The sequence below is a fragment of the Cibotium barometz genome, chromosome 26 (assembly GCF_041138505.1).
Source record: "Cibotium barometz isolate CiBa-2024 chromosome 26, ASM4113850v1, whole genome shotgun sequence".
Taxonomy (NCBI): domain Eukaryota; kingdom Viridiplantae; phylum Streptophyta; class Polypodiopsida; order Cyatheales; family Cibotiaceae; genus Cibotium; species Cibotium barometz.
In genome coordinates, this window is record NC_141071.1 from 4,684,457 (window position 1) to 4,704,011 (window position 19,555).

Consider the following 19,555-nt stretch of genomic DNA (forward strand, 5'->3'; position numbering starts at 1 on the left):
CCTCGTGCAGAATGCCAATAAGGTGTGTACATCGCTCGTTGAAAATGGTACGCATGATTGCGCCCGTCCCTGTCACATCCGGTTGTCTGGACAGTGCAGTGGCTATATCTTGGGCGATGCGCACTCTTTTGGGAAGTGTGTCTGTAGAAAGAACTCTCATACGTTTGCTCTTCACCTTTTGCTCGTTCCATGTTGTGTCCCACAGTTGTAGATGGCGTAAGTCAGCAGAAGGTGGTGTGGCATCTCTGAGATCCTCGTATGCCGAACGCATACTCCCCAAGATAGTGCGTATCCTGTGCTGGTAGTCAAAGTCGACTAACTTCCGTCTTTCACACAATTCAGCGTTGCCTTCACATCTGAGACGACGCTGTGTATTTTCCCAGATCTGCACGATGAGGTCTCTCATGAGGATATCTGACTCATTAGTCTTTGTGACAGCTTCTTCTGAACATTGTGACACTATGATATTGCCTCTGTGAGAATGGCTCGCAAGATGATCTTTCGCTCTTCGGTGGAGAGCATGGTGGCCATCGTCGCAAATCTAGCAAATATCTTTAGATACAGAACAAAAATAGAATATCAAACAATAGTATTGAAAACAACATCAAGCAATACATCAACATGTTATCCATTTACGCTTTACACTAAAACAGGTAAAACAACCGTAACAAGTGTGTCACATTAATTATCATTGATCAAACAAAAGAAGCATCCATTGTTGCACATTCACTGAATTGCTACCACCAATCAAGTAGATCAAGAGAACTATATGAGAGAGAGTATCAAGACACAGATAGAGAGGAAAGGCACTGAACAGTCAAGCTAAATATTCATTATCATATATACATATCCTTCTAGCCATAATCACGTGAATCGAGGGAGAGAGAGAGCGAGAGCGAGAGAGAGAGAGAGAGAGAGAGAGAGAGAGAGAGAGATTAAAATTGTTTTATATTCAATGTCTAGCCAAAATCACCTAAGTCAAGACAGTGGAAGGAGGAGAGAAATAGATGGAAAGAGAGATTATATTAGATGGCATTTTGAATAATTTCAGCAATGTTTAAAGATAGTTTCCTAAATGGTTTCATAAATTCTTAAAGACAGTGCAAAACAATGTTTATAATCCCTTTATGGCATTTTAAATAATTTCAGAAATTTTTAAAGATGACATTTAAATGGTTTTATAAATTCTTAAAGAAAATGCAAAACAATATATATGATTGTTTTATATTCATTGTGATCTATACATGGAAATCTAACCATAATCACCTAGTCAAGACAGAGATAAGAGAAGGAAAATAGAGAGAGAGATAGATATATAGAGAGAGAGTGAATAGTAGAACACATTTTGAATGATTTCATAAATTCTCTAAGATAGACTAAAATAGTGTGTAGAATTGTTTTGTTTACATTGTCATCTTTGCATGGACGTTTAGCCATAATCACCCAAGTAAAGATAGAGGTAGGAGAGAGAGAGAGAGAGAGAGAGAGAGAGAGAGAGAGAATATCATCTATTTTTTAGTGTTATTTCGGTTATTACTTTGTTACTTTGATTTTACTATTTCATGAAATGAGACTTGTAGACAATATGATTTAAACTATGACCCATATGATACTCAGGCCGCATTACTGACCAAGTATCGCATGTATCACACGCAATAAAAACAACACAGGCTGCATTACCGGCAAACCAAACAAATTTATGACATTTTTTGACCGCATTATCGATCAAATGCCGCAATATGCAATCAAAGCATATGCACTAGCGAACGACGCCATTTTGCTGTGTTACCAACATTAGTGCCGCTCGAATCTATGGGAATAAGAATTGGATATGGACATAAATTAGCCACGTTACCGACCATATGCCCACATTTGATAAAGGGAAGGAAAGGTGACATCATCATAATGATACTATGCTTGCCGCGTTACCGACTAGTACCATTACAACGTGCCATACTTACCATAGGACACAACTCGGCCGCGTTACCGACCATGTGTCCCATGATAAGCACCATTCCGAAGAATGGCCTTACACACACGCATCTCTCGTGTGGCGGACCACGCACATCTAGCCGCGCACTGTGACGTGCGGGTGGCTGCCCGCACGTGTACTCACACACCCACACTACCCACATGCAGATAAGACATTACCTGTGTGTAAATAGCTGTCAAGTAATAAATCCCCAAGGGGCCCTGCGGGGTACATATATATAGAAATATGTTGCCCGGTGGGAATTCTAACAGCCCCGGCGGTTCCTGCCGAGTTTTAATTATACCCGGCGGGCCCGTCGGGTTTTTTCTGAATCTCGGCGGGATTTTGGCCGGTTACCAGGTAACCAGCAACCTGCTATTTTGTGAACGTGTAATCATGTAAACATGTTATTAACATGTTCACATGTGTTATTATTAACAAGAAAAAACTTGTGATCACATGAATATTAAATCCCTAATTGATAGACATAATGGATTCAACAATGTCCTTGATCTTTAAAGCATACTCATTGATAGACATGCTTTTCTTTTCCATAGTATACATCTCTTGTTTTAGCTACAATTCCCTTACCTTTGTATTGGTTTTTGGAACATCTACACCAAGTTCTGTCATGCAACTGTTGGAGTGTTGGTAAACTGTATGTGTCCTATCATTGTGTTTGTGACACTGATCGAAGGCCAATACATGAATTTCCTTGGACCTTGATTCCAGTCCTTGAATGTCTTTATATATGCTGGAGTGGCATTCTCTTTGGACAACTCTGGGAGGCTCTTCTTTGTCTTCTTCGACATAGTCCCAAAATCCTTTATCCATTATGAACTTCCAAGTATGAAAGTTGTTCTTTTCTAGCTTCTCTCACTGATAATCTGATTAAGTCTATCAAACATTTTTACCTACAACAATCAAAAACCTGCAAATAGACAATTTGTGTATGCAACCTATAACACAATAGTATCTTCTCTAACTACTCTACAACCATACTTCAACACAACCTTTATGTCACTAGATCTGACCCAAGGACATGTACATACACCCAATAGAAACAATACATGTGCAAACATTGTTTGCACTCCCAAAATACAATGATGTACTACAATAACAGTTCTCAACCAGAGCTTCCCGAAACTACTAAAAGTACCTGCAATGATAGAACAGAGACCTAAACGCACCCGAAACGCGAATCTGATCGCCAAACTGCTTAGTACAAAGTATTATGCACCACACGAGAACCTCCAAATCTATGAAGAAAGCTCATCAATCGGAGATGTGTAGCTCCCGGAGCTACCGAGGGGGTGTGGTATCTAAGCAAGAAGGGAAAGAGATAATGATGCTCTTACCCAAGTACCACTTCCTTGTTTACTTCTTCTTGCCTCTTTCATTCCTCCTTAGCTCTCACATGATCCAAAGATCTAAGATCATAATGAGAATGAAGAGGAGAGAGAGAGCAAGACACAAGAGAGAGATGAATGGCTGAATTTTCTTCTTTATTCTTCTCTTCTCTACGACCATATAACTAAAAGGTAAGAGCATACTGAAAGGGAAGTTACTCTCCTATAATAACATACAATGGTTGGTCCATATTGTGAATCCAACTATATGAGTTGGCGCTATAACTATTCCATAACTTTAGTACTCCAAAGTGACTGTCACATAGCCTATCAATCCACTAGTGGCATATCAACCATAATTTCACCAATCATGCCAAGTGGCATAAGTGCGAATGAGATCACCTAGGCGGGTCATCAATATTTGTCTCGTAAAATAGTAGTTGAGCTCGATATCTAAACAGTGCCTGTGGTAGATTTTCTCGATCTCCCCTCTCCTTAGTGATTGTGACCAAGTACTGAGTGCACATGGTATATTTTCTCTAGCCCACCTCTCCTTATTGTTTGTAGCCAACAAGCACAAAGTGGTTGTGGTATAGTTGACTTGTTTTACATACCTAGTGCTAATCTTTAGGATTAGTTTGGTCTAATCCAACAAGGTTAGGGGATAGGCAACTAAGGCTGATGGTTTTAATAATACCAAGTATACTGGCTATTTATGTGACTAGATAGTTATTAGCATAGGCATATATTAGTGGTCTAATCCAACAAGTTTTGGGGAACCCTAGGATTAGAGGAAGTGGGTTGATATAGATAGCTAAGGCTCATGGTTAATAATACCAAGTATACTGGCTATTTATGTGACTAGACAGTTATTAGCATAGATCCTAACCAATTAAATGATCTCTTGATGTGCTAAACATGTGCAATGCTCCATAAAATTGATGTATCCTTTTTGGTTCCAGACAGACTGAGAACCATCATCATGAGTAGGAACTTATCTCTCAGTCAAACTTTGATTGCTTGAAGTATCTAGAAACTTCAAGTCCCAACTTAGGCTACTCTATCAAGGCAATCAAGATGTAAGAGAAACCTATCAACATTAACACTCTCTATTGTGAAACTGGGTAAAACTAATATAATCTCACCAATCAATACCTGCTATTACAACTTTGGATAGAATCCATAAGAGTTGATAACCTACACATCTACCTTGTCAAAAACATGGTCGATAAACCGTACATTTGCCATCTCAAATGTGTGGCTAATGAACTGGACATCTACCATATCAAAGGCTAGTGCACTCACCCTGTGAAATAGGCATCCGCCAACAATATGTACCTAGTACTAATATTTAGGAGTAATGATCTAATCCAATAGGGTTAATAATACCAAGTATACTAGCTATGTTATATTTACTATGTGGTGTGATGGACTAGGATTACTGTCATCTCGGGAACATGATTGGATTTGATTGGATCAGAAACAATCATGCCGAAGGCCTTTAGCAGGCAGCTGCATTAGTGGTATATATCAGTGCTGCTCACTGGCCTGATTTGTGGGATAGGAGCATTAGCCTCTCTCTGGGAGGAGGTTTGCAAACACAAAATCCCTCATATTTTGTATTTAGGAGATCTATGGGGTTTTAACAACTTGAGTCCTTTCCTCAATGTGCAAATCAAAGACGAGAAAAATGGTAGAGATCTTATGGTCGACTCTTCCGTTTATTTGAGGTCAATTATCTAGAATGAGACTAGACAAATACAAAATAAATGAAAGATGAAACTTGTCCAATTATATATTTTATGCATTGCATGGTATACTTGCATGCCCTGGAAAAACATTTTGGTGTGAAACCTTTTACTATGTGCAAGGTATGTATGTCCAGTATATGGAGAGAATGCCCTCTCATAAACCATATGCACGTGACTTTGTATTCTACCAATGTTTGTGGGTTGTAAATAGGTGAGGTAAGTGTGACTCTCAACTCTTTGTTTATATATGCAAGTTCCTCGAGATCAGTTTATTTATATTATAATTGAATTTACATCAAGATTCAGGTGTCGTTTATACCATGTCACAAAATGAAAAATGATTGTAAGGTATGCTGCACATGTGTTTAGTGGATGTTGTTGGAGCTATATATAGCCTGCTCAACCTAACCCTAGGTCTCACCTATATATATCTAACCTTAGTGTGCTTTCCACACACTTTGGGAGCTATGTTTGTGCATCTCTCTCCCTCTCTCTCTCTTCGGTCTAACATAGTATCAGAGCATTGAAGAAACCCATAATAGGCATGTGAAAGTCTTTGTGGTGCTTTCCTTTGTGATTTGACAAAAGAACATGATGGTTGTGCCAAAATCTTTCAAAATTATAAAGATCTTCATGTCTGCAAAACTAGAATAATGCATAGAGACCTTTGTTTGAGCAGGGATGTTGAAGCTATATATAGCCTGCTCAACCTAACCCTAGGTCTTACCTATATATACCTTGCCTTAGTCTGCTTTCCACACACTTTGGGCAGGTTATATGTGTCTCCAATAATGAATTAGGAAATTTTAGAGGTCATTTGTAGGGCCTTGTAAGAAATTCACAAACTCTTATTTTCTCTCTCTAGAAAAAATGTTCAAAAGATACCGTCATTAAATATGTACTTGACAAGAAACTATCGCAAGTTACAAAAAAGTGGATCTGACAAGGTATTGAAATATGTGCACTAGCTACACATCGCTCTCACCTTTTTGGGTTCACAAAAGCCACTCACGTCATCATAAGGCACCTTTTTCAAAAATAACTCCATGCTACTCTTCGACAAATCTACACTTAGTGGTAGTTTGATGTAGAATTTGGTGCTTTTGACATCACCATTGCGTCTGGAGTGGCCAAAAACTCCCTAAATGACTTTTGAATCACTTAAATCGGACACACGGAGAGGTAGAAACGACCAAAACAAGGGGAGAACTGACTCATAGCCAATTGACGCACATAGAGGCCTTGTCCAAGTAAGGCCTCTATGCGCATCAATTGGCTCTATGAGTCAGTTCTCCCCTTGTTGTGGTCATTTCTACCTCTTTGAGTGTCCAATAATTTAAGTGATTCAAAAGTCATTTTGGGGGTTTTGGGCTGCTCCAAACGCAATGGTGATGTCAAAAGCACCAAATTCTACCCCAAAATACTATTAGAAGAAATGTATAGATTCAAGTGTCTATAAAGTTTAGCTCTTCGAAGTGCTTGTTCTTATCTAATGATGATGTAAGCTGTATTTAATAAAGTAACTCTACCTCATTTGAAAGAGATACCCACATTGAATGTGTACTTGACCATTTTTAAAAAAGATACCCTCATTGAATGTGAATGTGAAATTTTTTAAAAAAAATTTCAATGAATTGAGCTATTTTTCAACGTTACGTTGGCTTCTTCCTCATTGGTTGCGCTCTATTTTCTCTCTCCTCTAAAAGGCCCTCCAAAATGTCCTAATGTTGGTGTTATATATAACCTACCCAACCTAACCCTTGGTCTTACCTATATATACCTAGCCTCAGTGTGCTTTCCACACACTTTGTGTAGGCTATATATAGCTCCAACAATGTTGGAGCTATATATAGCCTGCCCAACCTAACCCTAAGTCTCACCTATATATACCTAACCTCAGTGTGCTTTCCACACACTTTGGGAGCTATGTTTATGTGTCTCTCTACCTCTCTCTCTTACATGCAATCATGCCAAAAAGCGCAATCGTGCCTGTTGCGTGCGTGAGCGGAAAATTCACGTGTGCAAAAAATTCTACCCTCTTCAAAAACTTAAAATGATCATAACTTCCTCGTATGATATCAGAATTCGATGATCTAAGAGTCGTTTTCAGGGTTTAAGGTGTTTTGAAGCCGCATGTCATCTCAAATCTATTAAATTATTCATCACCAATTTTATATAGCAATAATTAGATAGTTTTTGAATCAAGTGCATAATTCCAATCTACTTTCTTTGATATTATTATTCTGATTTTGATAATCATAAAAAATGTATATGTGATTATACATGATTAAGAGTATTCTTTTGAAAAGTTTAAAATCAACAAATTCTATAAATGATTAACTGCTTTATTCATCAATTCTAAATTCTATTTCCAAAAGTGTTGATGTCAAATTATACAGATGCTTTTCTTTTAGAGATTTTTCTTTTTGGCTTGTTCTCTCTTTTTAATTAGGTGCATATATTTCCTTTCCTTTATTTTTTATTGCTTCATGGCTTGACTCCTATAGCTCAAAAGGTGGAGCTCAAAAGGTGGATATTGATGTTCCAGTGGTCGATGCCATCATAGATGGGCAATCCATATCTAATGCATACATTAATGGGGGTGCTTCTATCAATGTGATGAGTGAGAAGACAATGAAGGATGTGGATTTGAAGCTATCCTTTGATAATTCTCCATATCGCATTCAAACTTGCAGATAACACTAGGGTGAAAACCTTAGGAGTAGTAAGAGATTTGGAAGTAGATGTTTGTGAAATTTTTGTGCCCACTATTTTTCAGATGATTCCTACCAAGACTGATGCTAGGACTTATCCTTTGATTTTGGGAAGGACATGGCTCCGCAAAGTGAAGGCAATTCAAAAATGGGAGACATGTGATCTCAATCTTCAAGGGGGCAACAAGAAGGTATGGTACAACATCAAGAGTCAGCACAAAGGAATGGTACTCTTCTTGTTCTTTCTCTTTCCTTCTCTTGTGCTTGCTAATCTCCCCTGCTCCTTTCTAAGCTTTGGGGAAAGTGCAAGGAGTTGGCCAAATGTGATATGAGCATTTTGATCCCTTAAGTCGGTGAAAAGGGGGGTGGTCAAAAAGCGAGCCAAGAGCAGCGAGCACAAAGCAATGAGTAGAGATCAAGTTCTTATGAAAGTGAGCAGATAGGGGCATGGTATGATGTTAAGCGAGTATGCAATGTTAAAGATAAGAGTGGAACCATAGTGCAATTCTATAGCAATCAAACAAAGAAGACATGAAATGTTCTAAAATGACCATTGCAATAAAAATTTTTTTGAACCAATGGTGCAGATACAAAAAATCACTATTAAACCCATATTGCTTGGCTCGCTAAAAAGATGTTGAATCTATAGTATTCACAATGTTGGAGAGCCATTAGCAAACAAAAGACAATAGATAGGAAAATTTATAAAAGAACCAAAACATTTCCAAAACAATCACTAAAATAAACTCATACTACGGTTCAACTGGTATGACATGACCCCCATACATATTTCAACTAAAGTGGGTTGCAGGTTCCTAAAGCTGTTGAGGATGACTTCTAATAGACTTAGTTAGCATGTCTTTTATAATTCTCTCAGAAATACAAACTTGATGAATATGCATATTGTTATTCACATCCTATCCAAGAATCATTAAGAACAGAAAGTATATGTACTTGCATGCAAGATATGGTCTTTTCTTGGCCACTCTATCTCTGAACTCCACACATGAACACATTGGATTCTTTTGAATAGTGACCTCTATTAGAGGTGTGTCTTGGCTCCCGTTGGTCAATGGATTAATACTAAATGTTTCCTTTACCCCTTCTATATGTATTTGGCTGCCTACAACTTCTGCATGCATATCTAAGGCCACAATGATTTGACCAAATGCAGCCTTTGAAATTCCTCGTCGATATGGAAATTGTTTCACCTCCTTGTTTGTCTCGCTAGTGCCTTTTGCAAGCTCCTTTTCTAGAAAAAACTCAAGAGGAATACCAATGTCATATCCTGCTCTAATAAGCTTGCAGGCTTCTTTCACTTGTAACTTGGTACCTTTAGCAATGGGCCAAACACAAGGGACATCCTCTGGTGGATGTAATATTGTCTTTGTAATTTTCCAAGTGTGCCTAACATCTATATTACAAAAATAGCAATACTTCTCCTTTTCCCAAGAGGATAGTTTGACAATCACTCCAAAAATAAGGACTGACATCACCCCCTCGCAACTTTGAGCTACACTTTTTTCCTGATGCCCAGTGGTTTCACTCAACTCGATTCACTGTTGGTATCCTCTGCAAGGCCCACTTTGTATCATGCACATCACTTTCAAGGCTCTCTAAAACTTTGCATTGCTCCATCGACCTCTATTGCAGGCTCTAACCTCTCTCTTGTCACATAGTTAAACTCAGGCCTATGGCTAGAGTTGCCAAAGTTTTCTTCTGTCGAGTCATGTAGTGGCCTTTTGGCTCGAATAGTTTTATTCTCACCCTTGGATTTTACCCTATTTGAAAACATAGGGGTCCCTACCCCACTGTATCATCCACTGCTCATGAGGTAGCTATTGGGGATGGACTTGCTTTCTGTCGAGAAAGTGCTCTCTCAACCAAAAGCTCCAATGTAGGCCCACAACTTGTGTATTTTCCTTCCAAGAAAGCCAGTTGTCTGGCACATTGGAAGTAAGCATTGATTAGATCTGTCACACAAGCATCATAATGACTAATCTTTTGCCTATACCCCTCCCCTGCCAACTAGCTTGCATGCTTGGTCTCCGACATATTTATCCTTGGGATAAGAGCATTGACAATAGGCTCTCCATCCTACAAGAGAGTGGTAGAAATTGATTAAAAACAATGCAGTGCACATAAGTAGGAGGCACACAATAATACAATGAATAATCTCTTACAAACATTACCTTTAAAATTAAATGACCCCATTGACTAACCCTATAGTGCCACCAACTCAACCAGCTGACAAGATTAGGGATGGTTCTATCAGCTGCCTTGCCAGTTGCCCACCATGCTCGTATCCTGCGAAATTGCTGAAGGGCACTTTTTTTGTTTGGGGGTAGTCCTCCACTTCTCACACATCTCCTTGTGCTTTTCTTGATGTGGGCTATTGATGTACCTCTGCGTGTGGACACGAAGGTTGTCTTCCCAATGCCATAAACATGACCTTTCTCTTTCAATCATCTCCTTGCCGTCATTGAAGACACGTCTCACTGCATTCCAGTTAGCGTCAGCCTCATCCGCCCATAAACCCAAAAAAATTTGCTACCTTCCTTGTGTGCTCCACCATTACCAAATTCATGTTTTCCCAAAACATGACTTGAGCATCCTCATCCTGTTCTCTAAATTCACAAGTTGTTATTGTCAATAGCTCACCAATCCTGCATGCCGTCGCAAATGGAAACAGAGTTATATTAAAGACACAAAACAAGCAATGCTCTCTACCGCTTGTAACTTACATGTGGTCATAAACATGTGCTCCTATTGTATGCCATCCACCAGTATCCACTTGATGCACATGATCAAAGCAAACCCATGCTTGATGAAGATCCCCATTACCATCCTTGTCCATTCGCCGAACAATGTCAATCCTAGAACCAAGTCCAGTAGTAGACATCTTAAAGATAAAGCAATGCTCAGTAGTAGTGGTGGCTTGGAATGGAAATCGAGAACCATGGAAGAACTCAAAATGGCATGTTCTTTTTAGATTAAGAATGGCTTCATATCCTTCACCCAGAGGCCATGTTGTTTTTCGTGTTTGCATTACCATCTGCTTCACCTTGCATTCATAAAGCATACTTAGTGTATTAAAGATGATAATTGCATACTATTCTTTGCTTAATTGCACTTCTTACATACTTTTTAACATTTATCAAACTTTGCAACTCTTGCGACATCTCCTGCAGCTCCCTCTCTATCATGAATTCTCCCTGTTCCTTGTCATCATCAGTGAACGCTCTTAGAACCACCTCCCTTGCCACGATCATTTGTACCTTTCTAGGCCTAGCGTTGTGGTCGATGCCGACTGCACGTGCTACAAAGGCCTTGATATTTCGTATTGATGCTTGGAACATTCCCTTGGAAACCATGTGTGTATGTTTGCCATAATGAATAAATAGTCTGCTGTGCATTGATTCTTTTGGCATAAAATAATAGACACAAACAGGACATTCTTTAAGACACATTGGCACATGCTTACAGAAAAAACATTCAAGGTTCCCGAAGCTCCCAATTGCTAAATTCTCATCTTTTGGAGATTTTATCGGCTGCCCATTCCAATGGAGTTTGTTTGGTTGATTCATACGTGTCCTAAAGGAGCAGTGCTCATTCATGCACTGGAAGGTTCCCCCACAGAAGCTCTTCCTAAGAACAAAAGTTTTATTGGGCCTAGTTTGCATTTATGGCTTTGTCCAAATGTTGCCCTTGTATTTTTGCTCCATCCCTTCCATACCTTTCCCACCTTCAAGCTCGTATGTAACTGAACTCTAGGTACACCTTGGGAAGCCCTTTTACCTTGCCTTTGTAATCACAATCATGGATTACAGTGTGCAAGACATCAGTAGGAGGTAACATGTGGATTATTTGAAGGCAAGAGACCGCACTATCAAACTGAACATCTTCCTCTTCCAAATGTTGAAAGCACTTTTCCACAGGAGAGACCTCTACCTCCTCTTGCAATGACCCATGTGCCTGGACATTGATTTCTTCTATCTCTTCAGTGTCCAAGTCAATACAAAGCACAATGCTCTCTAATTCAATGCACAATGCAAAACAAAAAATGTCAAAGTCAAAGTTAATGCCACTTATATTGGAGTACTCTTTCGAGAACCAAGAGGAAATATAGTTGAGGGGCCTTGTTCTAGGGTCTCAAAATAATTCTCTAATTTGGCAATATATACAGAGGACAATGAATGCTCCATGATAAAATATGCCTCGTCTCCAATCCTTGCATACAAGTGTAAAGGACAAAGGGGCTCATACTCTCCTCCAATTTCAAGTAAGGCCTCCACATTTATCCCACCAATAGTTCCAAGCTTCCCCCGGATCATGTTGATTGACACAAATACATTTGCCATTTGAGAAGGGAACTCGAATGCATGCACCCATTGTAGAATGGAGGAAAACACGAGCCTCCCTGCATAATGCAATCACAACAACAATTAAGGAATTTACATTGAATATTAGCCAAAAATATTTTAATACTAGATGTTCTTGCTCTAATCAATAGCATATACCAGACATAATACAATTTTACCAGGCTGCAATCAAAGGAAAAGTCCAAATAGATTCCTATACATAATTCCCATGGTTGTCCCCTCCTTACGCTAAAGTGGCACAATAACGAGAAAGTGTAAGGGTTAATTCTAGACATGTAGTGGAATCAGATATACCTTTCTTCTCATCAACTTGAAACGTGACTCTTCCACAATGTCAAAGCCCATGATGCTAAAGTGTTGACGTAGGTCTGTTAGGCTCCAATGCTTGCTTGCTACCACTCGCTCAATCCATCCATTTTGCATCATCATAGCTACCTCAATAGGCATATTTTTTTCTTCTGAGGCTTGAAGCGGTTCTCACATTACTAGAAGAGGCCATGGTGGTAAGAAAAGAGAAGAAGGGAAAAGAAAAGCTTGTTTTACAACAGAGGAGTGGAGAGGAGAGAAAGTTTAGGGTTTTCAGTGCAGCAATGGAAAGCTTAATAGAGGGTAAGAGTTTGAGAATAGGCTTCCTGAACCTAGAGTAAACTAAAGAGGGATAGAGTTTCTGCAGCAATGGAGAGGAAGGAAGCTTGAGAGAGAGAGAGAGGGGGAGATTGAGAGGGAGGGAGCTTGAGAAGGAGGGAGAGCTTGAGAGGGATGGAGTTTCTGCAGCAATGGAGAGCTTAGAAAAGGAAGAAAGAGGGATAGGGAGCTTGAGACTGAGGGAGCTTGACAAGGAGGGAGAGCTTGAGAGGTATGGAGTTTCTGCAGCAATGGAGAGCTTAGAAGAGGAAGAAAGAGGTTCAAAATGAGCTTTCCAAACCTAGAGTATGTTGGGGGGAAGTTTGAGAGGGAAAACACACTTTTGGGAAAAAATCAAAAAATTATAAATTTTTAGGGTTTTTAATCTGCGTGATTCTAGGTAGGGGGACCTCTAAGTTTCGGCCCAGGAGGTAGGGGGACAAGAGTAGTAATTAGGCCCCATTAGCAAACCAAAGCCTAGGCCCCCTAGGGTCAAAGAAGTCAAAAATGTGCACCCAGCCCTCCTCCTATTGGTCCATTCCTAATCAAAAGTTAATCCAAGAGGCCCTCTTTGGGTCCAAAAAATTTCTAATGTCTTATGTCATTTTGCTTCTTATAGAAATCAACATTTTTCCATAGTAAAAACAACCACATGTATCGTTTTGCTACCTTTCCAATTTTCACCATGACCTCCTTAACTCCCCTTGCCTCTAAAATGCCCTTTTCCACCTATCTGTTGTTTTGATTCATGGGAGTGTTGTTACCTTTCCAATTTTCACCACGACCTCCTTGACTCCCCTCTAAAATGCCCTCTTCCACCTGTTTGCTTGTTGTGATTCATGGGAGTGTTGTTACTGACCATAATTTTGATTACTCATTTGGTCACCACCTTGGCCACGTCATCTGCCTCTACCTCATCCTCTATTTGCACTTGTTTCTCTGAACTGCCTTTATTTTGTGAAGACTGGTCTTCACCCAAACTCTTTTCTTCAATGTGATCAGCATTGACACCAAATCCGTAAAGTTAGGAATGTTCTTCCACCTTATCATCATCATCAACAGAAATATCATTAGATTCAAGGGATTCCACAATGCCCTTGATTTTAAAGGCATAATCATTCATAGACATGCTTTTCTTCTCCAGAGTAAGAAGCTCATTCTTCAACTGAATCTTTTGTGCCTTGGTGGTGTTAGTTTCATACAGCTTCACCTAGGTGTCCCATGTTCTTGCTCCTTGATTCGAATCCTTATATTTCTTTACATTTGTAGTAGTTGGATTAATCTCAAGTATCTTTGGTGCCTCCTCATGTTCACCTTCAATGTATTCCGAGTAGCCTTTTTCCATCAGGAAATTTGTTAATATAAACCTCCAATAATGGAAGTTATTCTTGTGAGGATTCTCTATAAAACAATCTGATTAATTTCATCATTTGACATTCTATCTGCACACAAACTCACCAAAAACAGCACTCTGGTTTGTCATGCACAAACTGTTATATTCTCTTCAACAGGCAGTGATACTCTATTGCATCTAAACTGTCACAAACCAGTGACTTCAATTTGCATACATACACCCAATATCATCTGCAAAACCTCTTTGTAGTACACATAGTGTCTGCACAACCAAATGCCCTTCCTTCCTACAGTTCCAAAAACAAAGTTTTGTAGAGAATTGAAACTTACAATGCACGCGAATGCCTGCGAATTGAAAAATGGAGGTTAAGATACGCCCGAAATGCATTTTCCAAAGGCCAATATAGTTTCCTTGTAGCTCCGCTCTCTGCGAAGGCATTTCCTCAATTAGAGTTTGTTTGTTGGTGCAGTAGCCAACACAAAGGGGAAGAGAAGGTGAAGTTCTTACCCTCATACTGCTTCCTATGCTTCTCTTGCTTTCTACTCAGCTTCTTAGAATGAACCAGGCTCATACCCTGGTACCGCTTCCTATGCTTCTTTTTCTTTCTGCTCAACTTCTTAGAATGAACCAAGCTCTGATACCATGAAAAGATGTAGGAAAGAAAAGAGCTTGAGCTCTTGCAAGCACACACACACTCACACAAACCCTAGAAGAGAACACACAAGATGAGAGGCTGAAAGTTATCCTTCTCCTTCTTCACAACAAAAAGGGCTCTACCAAAAGATTAGGAAAATACACTGCATGTACATAGTACCTTAGTACTTATGTTGTATTTCCCTAATCTTTTGGTAGAGCCCTTTCTGTTGTGAAGAAGGAGAAGGACAACTTTCAGCCTCTCATCTTGTGTGTTCTCTTCTAGGGTTTGTGTGATACACCAGTACGAGTCTACCACTGAGTTTGGCATACTTATCTTGCCAGCTCACTCACTTAGTGTGTTCATATTATGAACTGCATTTACATAGTACCTTAGTACTTATGTGTTCATAATGTGAACACGCTAAGTGAGTGAGCTAGCAAGATAAGTATGCCAAACTCAGTGGTGGACTTGTACTGGTGTGGTCCATCTATAGAATTACTAGCGAAGATCTATCATGTTAACATCCTACCAAACACACCAGTGATGTAAGTACAATCACCCATGCATATCATAAGTGTTAGCTCATGTTCAGCTTAACACCTCAACATGCAAGGATTGAATAAAAGGTTGTGACAAAGGGAGACAATAAGGGGGGCTTTGGGGGTAAGCGGCTTGTTAACAATTCTAATATGGGATTGATCATGGTGTAGACACAAGATTAATCATAAGAATTAAGCTGGATTAAACCATACAAGAAACTCCATGAATAGAGAGAGAGAGAGAGATTGCACACTCAACAATAGCTCTCTATTGCATTCACAAATGAACCATATAATGATATAGGCCTTCTAGCCTTATCCCACTTTACACATCATCATGCCATGTGGCACTCCCTTTTCCACTCTTTTGGTCAACACCACTCGCACACCATACAATATCACATGTGGCATTCTTATCTTACCACAATATCATGCACCTTTAGGGTGTGTTCACATACTCAAGCCTAAGATTCACTTTCACACATTTTACATTGCACATTTCAACACCTCTCCTCAATGTAAACTTGGGTGTGTGCATACAGTTTCTCAATTTGACCAACTCATCCCTCACCCCAACAATTTGGCATTGCCAATAGCAAATGCGAAATTGGAGTATTCATAAAGTGTGTGTGCATGCGTCTACCATCCTAGACACAAAGTCCTTTTTGAGCCTACTTGCTCACAGCAGTGGAACCACTGAGTCCAATTTGAACATAAATGTTTGGGTGCATACCAACCCATAAAGTATGATGCCTATATGTGCACAACTCAATGCACACCACATTACAAAACATTTCTAGCAACCATGGTCTCAGGAAGGGAACCCTCATTAATCTGGGTGAGATGATTTTACAAACATTTTTATGCACTATGCAAGGTTAGGGCACCTGTCTAAAAAAATGATCAACATCCATGGCTTTTGACACCAAAGCTAATATTTGCTTGTTATTTCAAGGCTAATGAGAGTTATTTCAAAAAACAAAGTTTCAAAAATGTCCCAAAACACTGCATGTGAACAAAACCTTGATAAATGGTGTGAAAGCTCCCTGAACCTTTTATGAAGGGTTGGGTATATTTAAACAAAATATGTTTAATAAATGGATTTTAGATTGTGCTGGCACCTCCATCAAGTCTTCATCATTTTTTGCTATGCGCCACAGCAGACACTGCATCTATAGGTTTGGTAGTTTGGGTTCCACATCATAAGGTCTCCTTGTTTACACTAGCTGGACTCCACATCTTCTTCCTCCTTTGCTCACTGTTTGCTATGCACAATAACCACCATAGATTTTTCTCGGAGCTAGTTTATTCTTATATAGCTTCTTCTTTAGCTGCCTTCACTCCTCTTCACTTCTCCATGCTCTCTAGTGTTGTTCGATTTTGTCAATTGTTCATCGTTGTTTCTCCTGTTTGCTTTGTTGATGCTGTTCTAAGCAATGGCCTGCTACCACCTTATGATTTCTCTCACAAAATCTTCCCATAGCCATCTCAATACACCTCTCGTTTCTTGCATGTGTAGAGGCATGCTATGCAAAGCTCCCATGTAGAGTGCTTGCCATTCACTTTTTCTGTGCTTGCTTACATGTGCTTCTCTACATTGGATCTTTGTTCTACCTTCTCTTTGTCTACTTTGTCTATAGCAGCTCAAATCTCAAGACGTAGATTGTCTCTTTGAGCTTCCACATGAGCTCTACAATATGAATGCTTCTCCCTTTGGTTGAAAGAAGCTCCTTTGTAGCTCCTTCTAGCTTCTAGCTTTTGCCTTCTTAACCCCTTGCATGAGGTTCACAACCACCATCCTGGCCACATTGAGCTCCAATGTGCATGCATTGCTTGTTGCATGGATACTCTTCAAGGGTGCTCTTTCATTTCTTTTGAGAAACCAAAGGTGCCAAAAACATTGTATAAGCCTTTCATGGCTTCCACACCATTTTTCTCATCTTCTTGAGAAACATCCACAAGTGCATCATCTTCTTGATGCACACACATGTGAACTCCATTGAGTCCACCATCTCACTTGCCATCATCTTGACAAGCATGCACCTCAACACATGCTCTTTGCCATAATTCAAGAATTCAAAGAATTATTGCACATTCCTTTTCATGAGCAACACTTCACAAAAGAATTCTCCCATGCTTAATAACCAAAACATTGAGGCAATTACAAATGACTATACAAATCAACCTTTGCCTCCTTAACCCCTTGCATGAGGTTCACAACCACCATCCTGGCCGCCACATTGAGCTCCAATGTGCATGCATTGCTTGTTGCATGGATACTCTTCAAGGGTGCTCTTTCATTTCTTTTGAGAAACCAAAGGTGCCAAAAACATTGTATAAGCCTTTCATGGCTTCCACACCATTTTTCTCATCTTCTTGAGAAACATCCACAAGTGCATCATCTTCTTGATGCACACACATGTGAACTCCATTGAGTCCACCATCTCACTTGCTATCATCTTAACAAGCATGCACCTCAACACATGCTCTTTGCCATAATTCAAGAATTCAAAGAATTATTGCACATTCCTTTTCATGAGCAACACTTCACAAAAGAATTCTCCCATGCTTAATAACCAAAACATTGAGGCAATTACAAATGACTATACAAATCAACCTTTGCCTCCTTAACCCCTTGCATGAGGTTCACAACCACCATCCTGGCCGCCACATTGAGCTCCAATGTGCATGCATTGCTTGTTGCATGGATACTCTTCAAGGGTGCTCTTTCATTTCTTTTGAGAAACCAAAGGTGCCAAAAACATTGTATAAGCCTTTCATGGCTTCCACACCATTTTTCTCATCTTCTTGAGAAACATCCACAAGTGCATCATCTTCTTGATGCACACACATGTGAACTCCATTGAGTCCACCATCTCACTTGCCATCATCTTGACAAGCATGCACCTCAACACGTGCTCTTTGCCATAATTCAAGAATTCAAAGAATTATTGCACATTCCTTTTCATGAGCAACACTTCACAAAAGAATTCTCCCATGCTTAATAACCAAAACATTGAGACAATTACAAATGACCATATAAATCAACCTTTGCCAATGTACCCTTAGTCTATCCATTTCTAATGTGCATGCTCCTCCCCTTGATCTACTCATGTTGCACCCTCATACATTGCTTTTCTCAACAACTAGTAGCTATAGGATCTAGTTTAGAAGCAGATCAACAATCCTTAACAATGTAGAAAACTAGACCAGAATTGTAGGGCTTAAGCCCAACATTGCTTCTAACTATAGAAATGATTGAACAAGAGAATATAACTTCTATATAAAAGTCATCAGAAGGAGCCAAAGAGACTCATACCATGAGATAAATTGGGGAGAGAAGGGTTATAAGAAGGGAACAAATAGGGACAAGAGCTCAACATAGTGTGGCTAGGGGAAGGTATGCGTTACAACACTATGACTACCATCAAACTGCTAGAATTTTGGTATACATTGATGTGAATGGGACACTCTTAGAGCGATGAACATTGCCAAGATTCCCAAACAATGAACCAGCAATCTTAGACAACCCGAAAGTTGTAGTGATTTCATAGAATGACCATAACTTGTACATAGACTTCCATAGAGATTCCCAGAACCTTAAGACCATTAGGTTGCATAGTAATGGCTAGCTAAAATCAGAAGACCCCGAAGGGTGCACAACGCTATAAAGAGCTCAAATTGACTCGCTCAAAACTCAACCTTTGGACATAATAGGTAACATATTTCTAAGGAGAGTCACAAATAACATGTGAGAAACTGCATAACAAGTACACATAGGGATTCAAGTGGATCATTAAGTTCCCCCTAGCTTCCCTTAGTTAGCAAGCATTACCATCAAGCCACTGACCATACCATGTAATGTAATGAACAAGGTAACATTTATCATTCAAAAATTACCAAGGAGGCAAGGAATACTAAAAGGTCTAGGAAAGGGGAAGTGTTCCCACCCATAGCCCACGACCAAGAATAAGAAGCTTCAAGAGCTAAAGAAGGAAGGATCTCTCCGGCAAAGATAAATTCAAAACCTGATAGTCCAATGGTGGTGTCTGGGTGTGACTTCTCATTCTAATTGAATGAAGAACCAATCTACAAACAAGAAGGTGAGGTCTAAATTCATTCCATCTAGACCTGATTGGGGAGGAGCATCAAGTTCCATTAGAGACCAGATCCATGCAAAGGGAATCGATGCTGCTTGAGAGGACCAAATTTCCTACCCTTGAAGAACCCGTC